The sequence below is a fragment of the Podarcis muralis genome, chromosome 4 (assembly GCF_964188315.1).
Source record: "Podarcis muralis chromosome 4, rPodMur119.hap1.1, whole genome shotgun sequence".
In the NCBI taxonomy this organism is placed as follows: domain Eukaryota; kingdom Metazoa; phylum Chordata; class Lepidosauria; order Squamata; family Lacertidae; genus Podarcis; species Podarcis muralis.
Window position 1 is genome coordinate 30,242,724 of NC_135658.1, and position 11,312 is coordinate 30,254,035.

The following is an 11,312-nucleotide window of genomic DNA, read 5'->3' on the forward strand; positions in this document are numbered from 1 at the left end:
CACATGGTGAATATTCTGCCAGGACCTCCAGACTTTGAGCAGAAGGTAAACAGAATGCGAACATTTTCATTTCTGTTACAAACACCATGATTTCCCACATGCATCGCTTCTCATTGATATTCAGCAGAACTGAGATATCACTCAGCTGTACAAAGCCAAACGAGGCTGCGTCAAGAAACCAAACACCTCTGATACTGAAATATGGCAGTGCTCCCTGCTGTGAAAAGCTGCTGAGAGGTTGGGGTTGCAGAACTGGCTGCAACACCCGACCGACAGGGACTTGGCCTTCCAGAAAGTGGCTTCCTTGGGGAAGCAACAGAGGGCCCAACCCACTGTGCTGCCATTTCCAACCATCAAAGGAAATGAAAGCCGTGTGTGTGTGTGTGTGTGTGTCTGTGTGTGTCTGTGTGTGTCTGTGTGTGGCTGCAACTGTGATATTTTCATTTTGGGGAGCCAGGAAGTAAACTGCAGTTTGAACAGGATGAAGCATAAGCACAGCAGGTCTGGCTTACCACCTTGGGAAGTAATTGAAATAATCCACAATCTGATATTTTTTTTTTAAAAAAGGTATCCAGAGTCTAAAGTTACCTAAATGCAAACCTACCTCTGTTTGTGAAAGGAAAACAAGGAGGGTCCCTGAGACTGAGTGCTACAGTCAAACCGATTCATAAAATTCAGTCCACGGTAATATCTGGCACGTTAATACTGAAGCAATCTACAACCATGAGGCACTGCACCAGTTTCCCTGCCATCTGCTGAGAACAGAGCTAAGAAAAAACATGTCAGTGGTTTCTGTAAAAATATCTACTTCTGTAATCTGATGGTAAAGATCTGCATAATTCCAATCTTGAGACTAAACTCCTAGAAGAACTGCTAAGCAATCACTTCAGATGCAATGTTTGCTTAGCTGAAGCTAAAGCCCATGAATTTCAATAGGGAGCATACAAAAAAGGATAAATATAAAGATGTGGGGGGCCCTACCCCCCTGGCATTGTCATTTCCCTGTCCTAGAATGAAGTCATCTTGGTGTGAACAACTGCAAAGTGATCTGGAATAAGCTTTGTCGTTTAAGTGAATGCTTAGAGGTGATGTGGCATTATCTCACATAAAAAGTATAGTAATGACATATATGCTCCTTTTATTAAACCTGTGTTTTTATCCAGTAGTGACGTAGGGACCACAATGAGTGCACTGAGGTTTTATTATTTGTTTTTAGATCTAGGCTTTGCCCTATTCTAGCAGTGTGATCAGCTAATGTTTAGATTATGGAATGAATAGTCTTTCAGGGAATATGCAATATGCATTACTTCACTTTCTCTGAAATGTGGTAAGTCAGTCCTGATGTATGCATGAGTGCTTTTACATCCCTGACTCACTCAGGTCCATAGTGTAGCAGCGTTTGTACTGCAGACTTTGGAAAGCACAGCCGTCTGTCTGTCTGTCTGTCTGTCTGTGGTGAGAGGAGGAATCGGGGATCAGAAAAGTGCTTGAGAAGGGGGAGCTGTGAAGGCGCAACATGACCTGACTGACAACCGCCAGATCTGCACCTACAACAGCTCTAACCATGACCTCTCAGACAGGGGAGATTGTCCTGTAACTTCAAGAATCTCCAGAATGCGGCAGCTAGACTGGACTGGGAGCGGCCACCGAGACCACATAACACTGGTCTTGAAAGACCTACATTGGCTCCCAGTACGTTTCCGAGCACAATTCAAAGTGTTGGTGCTGACCTTTAAAGCCCTAAACGGCCTTGGTCCAATATGTCTGAAGGAGCATCTCCACCCCCATCGTTCTACCCGGACACTGAGGCCCAGTGACAAGGGCCTTCTGGCAGTTCCCTCAGTGCGAGAAGCCAAGTTACAGGGAACCGGGCAGAGGGCCTTCTCGGTAGCGGCACCCACCCTGTGGAACACCCTCCCACCAGATCTCAAAGAGAACAACAACTACCAGACTTTTAGAAGACATCTGAAGGCAACCCTGTTTAGGGAAGCTTTTAACATCTGATGCATTACTGTATTTTAATATTTTGTTGGAAGCCACCCAGAGTGGCTGGGGAGGCCCGGCCAGATGGGTGGGGTGTAAATAATAAGTAGTAGTAGTAATAGTTGTTGTTGTTTGTTATTCAACTGCTCCAAGCTATCCTTTCTCCGGCAGGGGAGTCAATTTCTAAGAAGAGTCTGCTGAATTATGCCAATGGCCCATCTAGTCCAGGAACTTGTTCTTCCAATGCCCAAGCAGATACCTGTGGAAAACCAGCAAGCAGGATTCAAGCACAAGAGTACTCTCTCCTCTTGTAGTTTCCAGCAATTCCTGAATGACAAAGTGGCCATGTGTCCTACTTTACAGCAGACAATCCTCTATTTGGAGCATTGTCGGAGGGCAGTCCTCTATTCGAAGGGCTGTCTGGTCCAAGTCCAGCTTAAAGATAGAGAAACATAACAGTGGTCTTTAAATTGGCCATTAACAGTGGCCCACCTGGACAGCAGACAGGTTCCCCACTGCAGGGAGATGAATTATAGTTCTGTTTACCATTATTATGTCTAGATTTGCATATAAAACAGCATGTGCAAATTTTATGGCATTTGTATGGCAAGTGTTATGCACATCTCTGTCCTCTTTTTAAGAGATGCATTTCTTCTTTCTAAGTGGCTGCCCTACTAAAGGACAAGGTAGGTGCCTGCCAGCATTTGCTAGAAGCCAGAGGCCACATTCACAGCCGGATGGCTCTTTAATGTCGATCTCTAAGATGGTATGGCTTGGGTGTGTCACAGAAGGAGGATGGCAAAGCAATAAAAAGCTGTAGTTGGTTGTATCTGTTTATTAAAGTATTCCTTTACCGCCATATCAAGGTAGGTGGTGTACAACAACAACACCACCACAAAGCAAAACCCCATCATTAAAAGCAATAAAAACATTCCTTAGTGACTTCAAGAGGCACCTGAAAGTCAGAAGTGAGACTGCCTTCGCGTCCTTGTTAAAGCTATTTTATTGGGATGTGCTGACCAGCATCCCAAAAGTAGAAAACTTTACTGCATGTATTTCCTCGCCCTTTCCAAATACACACACAATTTAACTTTTTATTCAATTCATAAATCTTTCACTCTTTCCCCCTTCATCTTTAAAGCTGATGGGGTTTTCTGCTGAGTAATTTAACAGATGAGCCTGCGGAGCTATAAACCTTTTCAGCCTACCGCCCTCCATAATACTGAACTTCATGCATCCCATTCAGAAGGCCTACTTCACGAAGAAGAAAATGCTCTGAAGCCTCTAGTCTTCTTCCCATTAGGACTTCTGCTGTTCCATATTCTGCAGAGGCCTTTGATATGATAATGAGGCTGGGGTGAGGGATCTCCTGCCTTTAAAAAATGTGGTAAAATTCATATTTTAACTCTAAAGGCAGCTGGACATGTTCCAAAAAAGTGTCTGTGGGAAATGAACATTTGTGGCAGAAAAGTGGAAATTTGTGGAGTTTAGCTGATGAATTGCACAATGAGTTGATTTCAGCAATGTGCTCATTTCAGAATACGCTACAGTCTTGTCATGAACTAGTGCTGGGATCTTCTTCCAGGAGAAAATGTTCCTCCTTGCAGATGTAAAGTATTTATTTATTCTTACACACACAAACAAGAGATGCGGGTGGTGCTGTGGGTTAAACCACAGAGCCTAGGACTTGCCGATCAGAAGGTCGTTGGTTCGAATCCCCGCGGCGGGGTGAGCTCCCGTCTTCGGTCCCTGCTCCTGCCAACCTAGCAGTTCGAAAGCACGTCAAAATGCAAGTAGATAAATGGGTACCGCTCCGGCAGGAAGGTAAACAGCATTTCCGTGCACTGCTCTGGTTTGCCAGAAGCGGCTTAGTCATGCAGGCCACATGACGCAGAAGCTGTACGCCGGCTCCCTCGGCCAATAAAGTGAGATGAGCACCGCAACCCCAGAGTTGGCCACGACTGGACCTAATGGTCAGGGGTCCCTTTACCTTACACATACACACACAAGTATCTTTTATTCACTTATATTTTTCAGTAACAGCATAAGTCTCAGGGCCTACATATTTATTTATTTATTTGTTTGTTTGTTTGTTTACTTCCCACCCAATATGGGCCTTGGGCCCATCTGCTACCTCTTCATCAGTAGTTGATTCTGCTTTCAGCTGTGACATTTGCTCAAAATCCCTGATCAGATGATGGCAGTGGAACAGAGCACATTTGCTAATGAAGTGTTTTATTCAGAGATGGCGTCCTGGAAAAACGAAATCCTCTGGGGATGGGTATTTCATTGGCTCAGATGTATTTTCCTGCCTATGAAAGTGTGAGAGACCACGATCTGTGAGTGAGCTGAATTTGAAAGTGGATGGCTTTAATTTGCCATGGCTATTATGCAAAATCTCTGCAGGAACATATTCAAAGCATGGAAGTTCCCCAAAGGGAAAAATGATCAGTGGTTATAATCGACCACCACACACCAGGAATCACTGCAATATTCATAAGAGCAGCGCCCTTCCATGATAGCTGCGTTTTAGGATTTCTTGCTTGTAATAACTTAGCATCACAAAACACCATTTGTGCAACTTTTTCTGATCAGGTCCCAGCCTTGCAAAGCAGCACAGGGCTGGTTCGGGGAGGGCAGCATGAACACCCCCCCCCCTTCAAATGTGCCTGGGGCAATCACCCCAGCAGCGCCCCCCGCCCCGGCTGCACCTCTGGAAATATCTCATTTTGATGTGTTTCTTCCCAAACAAGCTTTGATCCAAATTGAGAAAATTCTACCAGTGTTTTAAGGCAGCAATGTCTACACAGCCTATTATCTTAAGCACTACCCCCCCCCCCCCATTTCTACCTATAGATCTTGAAACGGGGAAAGTTCCATTGATTCAAATGGGCTTTTGCTTAGGTACTGATAGGGCTGCAAGAATCACAGTATCTGCTTCCGTGCAGTTATTCCATCCACTCTCCCCCACCACTGCTAAAAGAAAAAAAGGAAAGCATATTATCGCATTATTTTGTTGAAATACCAAATTTATATTTAGAGCCAGAATGAGCAGATGGAAGCAATTTTAACTAACAATTGTACATCTTTGATGTGTGCTACAACAAATCCCGCAAACGCTACCAATTAGTTTCTTCCTCTCTGCTTCCCTCCCACCCCACCCTGATCTAACTGTGTAATTTATGATGTTCTAAAGGGCAGGTGTCTTGGTTGGGACCGAGCCATCCAATTCTCTAGCAAGGCTGATCTGTAAATGTGGGAGGTGGAACAATTGGGGCATTGCTAAGTTCACAGTTGATCATTAGTTCAAGTCTCTAAAGGGCAACTTCTACACCAGACCCATCTATATAAGGAAACCGAGCTGCTCGTGTTAGATCTTGGGAGGCTTATATTTTTAAAGTTGGAACTATAAGAGCAGGATAGGATTGTTTTTTGACAGCAGCTCCATGGTAAAGCCTACGCTTTCCTTGTGGTATGACCCAAGTTCGGTCTTTGGCATCTCTAGTTCAATCAGGGATAGAGAACCTGCGGCTTTCCAGATGTTGGACTCTCAACATCTGCAGGGCCACAGCTTCCCCATCCCTGAGTTAAGAGAAATAGGTGACTGGTGATGTGAAGGAACTTCTGCCTGGGATGCTACACAACTGCTGCCAATCAGGCTAGACAATCGTTGAAGGTATTCCACTGGTGCAATGCAAGTTGCTGCCAAGCTCGGAGAGTCCTCCCCTCACTTCAGTAACTTCACAGGTAAGAATTATCAAGCAGTTGATAGATTTACAGTCCTTTTTATTACAGCTTCATGTTGCAAGCACAAATACACAGCTCTCCGCAAGGAGGGCAGTTGCCTACTCTAAACCCTCCTTCTGACTTTGTTCTGCAGCAAGACGGGCGCTAATGGGAAGTTCCTCCCTCCCTATGCCTGCCTCCTTTGTTCTCTGATATGTTCAGACTTCCGAGTCCATGGTGAGGAAGGGGGTCCCCCACACTCTCAATTGACATCTCTCCTTGCTGTCCCCTCCATTCTGGTTCCTTTGTCACTATCTCGTAATTGGGTAACTCCTTTCTAAGCTGTCCAGCTTCTGTGTCTGTGTCTGGCTCTCTCTCTGCTTCTGAAAACACTGGAGGGGGCAGGAGGGAGGAATATTCCCCCTCCTCTTCTGAGAGAAGCTGATCTGCCCGTGACTGCATTCCCCAATCTTCATATCCAGACTATTCCCTGACAGTTGCTATATTAAGAACATAAGAAGAACCACCAGGTGGACCAGGCCAATGGCCCATCTAGTCCAGCATCCTGTCCTCACAGTGGCCAAACAGATGCCCATGGGAAGCCTGTAAAGATAACCTGAGCATAACAGCAGTGTGGCCACTGCGATTCCCAGAAACTGGGATTCAGATGCCAACTGTGTCCAGCAGTGGAGGCAGAACATTATGTTATAATTCTATCTGATAAAACTACCTGTAATTATTGAGACAGGGTCCTCTCTGTGGCAGTTCCCCACCTGTGGAATGCCCTCCGTGATGCACTTTGCATCTTGTCTCTCTCATTATTGCCTTTCAGGAGAAATTTGAAAACATTCCTGCTTACTCAGGTATTTGATGGCTGAAAGATAACTGGCAACATCGGAATTACCAACTGCAAGGCTATGTGGTTGCTTTTAAAAGTTTTCAAATGTTCTAAATATTTTGAAACGCTTTTAGATGGGGTTTTAAAAATTATTTTTAATACGTTTTTAGCTCAGTGGGATGTGCATGAGATTCTTAAACTCAGGGTCATGGTATTCAAGCCCCATGTTGGGCAAAAAGATTCCTGCATTTCAGGGGGTTGGACTAGATGACCCTCGTAGACCCATTCCAACTCTACAATTCTATGATTTTGTTTTAACTTCATGGTGTGCTTGCTATCCTGAGGTCTGTTGGGATAGAAATTGTAAGTAATAATAACATCCTCAAGATGCTTCACATACTTTATTGCAGAAATCCTTACACAAGTGCTTTAAAATAAGCTATGTGAAGCAATCTTATACTGAGTTAGACAATAGGTCTGCACAGCTCATAATGGCCTACTGCTTTTGGAAGCAGCTTTGTAGGGTGTCAGGGATGTGTTTCTCCCAGTCATGCTGCACAATATTTTAATTATTGGTGATGCTCAACACTTAATAAACCTGGGATTTCTGTTTGCAAAGCAGGTATTCAACCACTGCACAATGGCAGAGTGATTTAGGCACACTCATATTTCTCTTTTCCAAGAATTGTAACTGCATGATACACAATGTGCCGTTGTTGTGGTTGCAGGAAACAAAAGAAATATGTATTCCATCAAACTACTTCAAAGAAAAACTTCAGTGCATGACGTTGTGCCAGTCGAGTGTTATGCTAAGTTGCCTTCTGACATTTTAAAGGCCATTATTTGAAGGCCCTTTCTTAATTTAATGAATCAGAAGGATATCTAGTTCTTTACAGTTCTCAGCTGGAAAAGACTCCTTAAAGAGCTTTAATTACCTGGCACAAAAGCTAAGACACAATCTGGGACCACTTGCTGGCTTCTATTGTTAGTTTCTGGTTTGGAAGAATCCTCCCTTCAGCAGTAACAGTTTCTTGTTTGGAATAAAATTCTTTCATGAGACAGCTAAGTGGTGGTTTCATTAGAAAGATCAAGCATGATGTCACTAACATTCATGAAGGTCTTTCAAATACTAAAATTATTCTGATTGTTGTTTTCCATACGGATCTGAATAAAACATGGCACAACCAGGATAGATTATGATCACTGGGTGAAAATAAAAATCCAGAATGGCAAATGATACTGTTTTGATATGTAATCAGGTGGCATAGTTGTGTTTTACACATATTGCAGTGATTTTTTAAGCAGGAAGAGCAAATGCAAATTAGCTGTCTGGGGTAACAGCACAGTGGGAGCACTTGGGAGCGAAATGCAGTAGCAGAAATTAGATTCCTTCTGCAAGATACTGAGGTTTTAGATTTGATATGCTTAGCAGTCATGAAATAAGAGGCGAGGTCCTGGTTAACTGGTAAACCTCAGTAACTGGTTAATTATCAGAAAGCAGGACTATACGGACTGTTCTCTCAATGGAGGGATGTGGAAGGTAGAATTCCCTGAGAATTGGGACTGGAAAGCTGTGGGAAAATATTGTTAAAACAGAATAACTATAGAATTGTAGATTTGGAAGTGAGCCTGAAGGTCATCCAGGTTAACCCTCTGTAATGCAAGAATCACAGCTAAAGAATCCCTGGCAGATGGGCATCCAAATTCTGCTTTAAAACCACCAATGAAGGAGTCCACCACCTTCTGAGATCGTCCGTTCCACGGCTGAACAGGTGTCAGAAAGTTATTCCTGCATACAGAAGCAGGTAGAACAATTCTTCCTGAAGTGGGACCATCATGACTTCTGCAAGAGTACTGCAAGTCCTGTCTCACTAACCTATTAGAATTGTTTGAGAGTGTCAACAAGCATAGAAGTGATCTGATTGACACAGTGCATTTTCAAAAAGCTTTTGACAACATACCTCTCCAAAGATTCCTGAATAAGCATAGCAGGCATGAAAGAAGACGTGAGGCCCTTGTGTGGATCAGGAACTGGCTAAGTGACAGGAAGCAGAGAGTAGGAATAAGTGGACGGTTTTCCCGATGGAGAGATGTAGAAAGTGGAATACCCAAGGATCAGTATTGGGACCTACCTGTGCTTTTTAACTAATTCATAAACTGTCTAGACTTAATAACAATGATGAAAGATTTTTTAAAAAAATATATTGAAAGATGTTCCAGTAGCACCTTAAAGACCAACTAAGTATAAGCTTTCAAGGTATGAGCTTTCATACACACTTCTTCAGATACTCTAGACTTAGTGAGCAGTGAAGGGTCCATGTTTGCTGATGATATGAAGTTGTTCAGGGTCTTTAGAACAAAAAAGGACCTCTCCAAACTGAGTGAATGGGCAGTAAAATGGCAAATGCAATTCAACATAAACAAGCATAAAGTGATGAACATTAGGGCAAAAGATTGCAATTTGACATATGCTACCTAAGGTAATGGGAAGCCCTGCTCATCTGTCAAAATGGCCCATAGGGGCTGGGGGGAGGGAGGGATACAACCCACTATTCAGATCGAATTTCCTACCCCAGCATAATCAGCTTCATGTGATAACTTCACATAATAAAGCAAAAAGTTATATTTGACTCTGCATATATCTTGCTTGTAAGCTAAACGAAGGTTTGTATTAGATTTGTGGCTCTTATTTACCTCTAGAAGCAGTAGAATTAAAAGCCTTTTGGAATCCTTTGTGAAATGTAATTTTAACAGCCCAATCCTGTGCAAAGTTAGGCACCGATAAGTGAGTTTATTAGGTGTGCCTTGACTCTGCAATGGATTGTGATGTAGAACTGTTCTAAATGCTACTCACATTGTATATGATCACATCTTCACATATCTTTTAAAGCAGCGTTTTAAAATCCCATATTGTCATCTTAGGTGGGTTGGTTTTTTTTAGCATTTTATAATAGTACAACAATTGTAAGGTAATTTGCATTTAGATGGTTTTTTTCTGTAAGGTTAGCATGCCATTAGATGCACACATTTCTTAGTCTTCCTTTACAATGACGTTTTTAAAGCTACATCTGATAGAACACCCACCCACTCACCCCCAATTCCTTTGTGTCTTTTAAAAAAATATATAACAAGATAAAAAGAACAATAGTCCATTTACAGATAAATTTTAAATAATAAATTATGGCTAGGGAATTTGCCACTTATGAATCTGCTCTATACTCAGACAGGCAAATTGGCTCCTCTTGCTGGGTATTGTCAGTCTACATTGACTTGAAGTTTCTCTCCCTGATCTCAAGTAGAGATCTTTAACTAGAGATGCTGAGGGTGAACCTAAGTTATTCTATCCACAAAGCTCTACTATTGTTCTAAGACAGGCGCCCCCAAACTCGGCCGTCCAGATGTTTTGGGACTACAATTCCCATCATCCCTGACCACTGGTCCTGTTAGCTAGGGATGGTGGGAGTTGTAGTCCCAAAACATCTGGAGGGCCGAGTTTGGGGGTGCCTGTGCTAAGACCTCTCTCTCCTTGACTAGCTCATATGATAAAATAAGTTTGTTTGCTTCTTAAAACTGTAGCCAGATTTCAGTAGAATCACTTTCAGTACCAGGAAAGCTTTATCCCAGCTTTGGCAGTTACGTCAACTGCACCCCTATCTGGAGAGGGGCTGGCCTTGCCACAGTGGCCGATGCTCTCATCATGTGCAGACTACACCACTGCAACACAGTCTCTTTGGGGTTGCCTTGAAAGAAGATCTAGAAAGGTTAGCTGGTTCACAATACGGTTCACCATATAAATCCTGTTGGATTTATATACCAGCTGCACTACTTACCAGTGCCTTTCTAGGACCACTGGTTTTGACCCTTAAAACTGGGGTGGAGAACCTCTCGCCCACTTTAAAATGCATAAGCCATAAAGCAAATCATGAGCTCTCAAAATAAAATAATGCATCTAGTGTTTGCTGTTAGACAAGATGACACGTGATCATTTCCATGTAGTGTACTGACTGAGATGTGATCCACTCAATTTTATATTCATTGTTTGATAAAGCTGTTATATAATAAAATTATGTAACTATATCTCTGTACACTCTCACACACATATAGCATGCCTATTCTCTTCTGTGGTGTTGCAACAAAGCTGTTGGCTTTAAAGGGATGCAACAAGATACATATTCTGCCCAGGAGTGAACGCACAGTTTAGAAAACATTATGACACCAACCTGCTGCGCTATATTGTTACAAATGTGAGTGCTGCACCCCATAGTTGCCTTTGACTGGACTAAACCATCCAAGGGTCCTTTACACTTTACAAAGGTTGGACGCCACCCCCAATCTCTGCTGAGCTGTGTCAAGATTTCAGGAGGTTTCAGAATGTCTTATACCTTTTTCAGACATTTTGTGCATTCTCCACTGCAGTCAGCTTGGACAGTCCCCTCTAGTTCCATTTTCACTTTTGCTTCTCCTGGTGGGTAAACTTTGCATCTGTTTAAGAAACCGTATGTTCTGAGAGTCCTGGAAGACTGCTGCCTGCCTTGCAGGCCTTTCCCCACCAAGTCCCTGACGGACTCCACTACAAAACCTAAAGCTGCTGAACAGGCTCTTGGGCTGGGGCGTTGTTTGGGTTGTGTTTTCTTTTGGTTGTTGTTTTTTGTGCAGCTGTTGCTGTTGTTGCTATTAATGTTTAGTATCTTTATTCTGGATTTTACCATTTATGAGGAAATTGTTCAATTTGGTCATGTTTTGTTTATGACTTCTTTTGTTATAT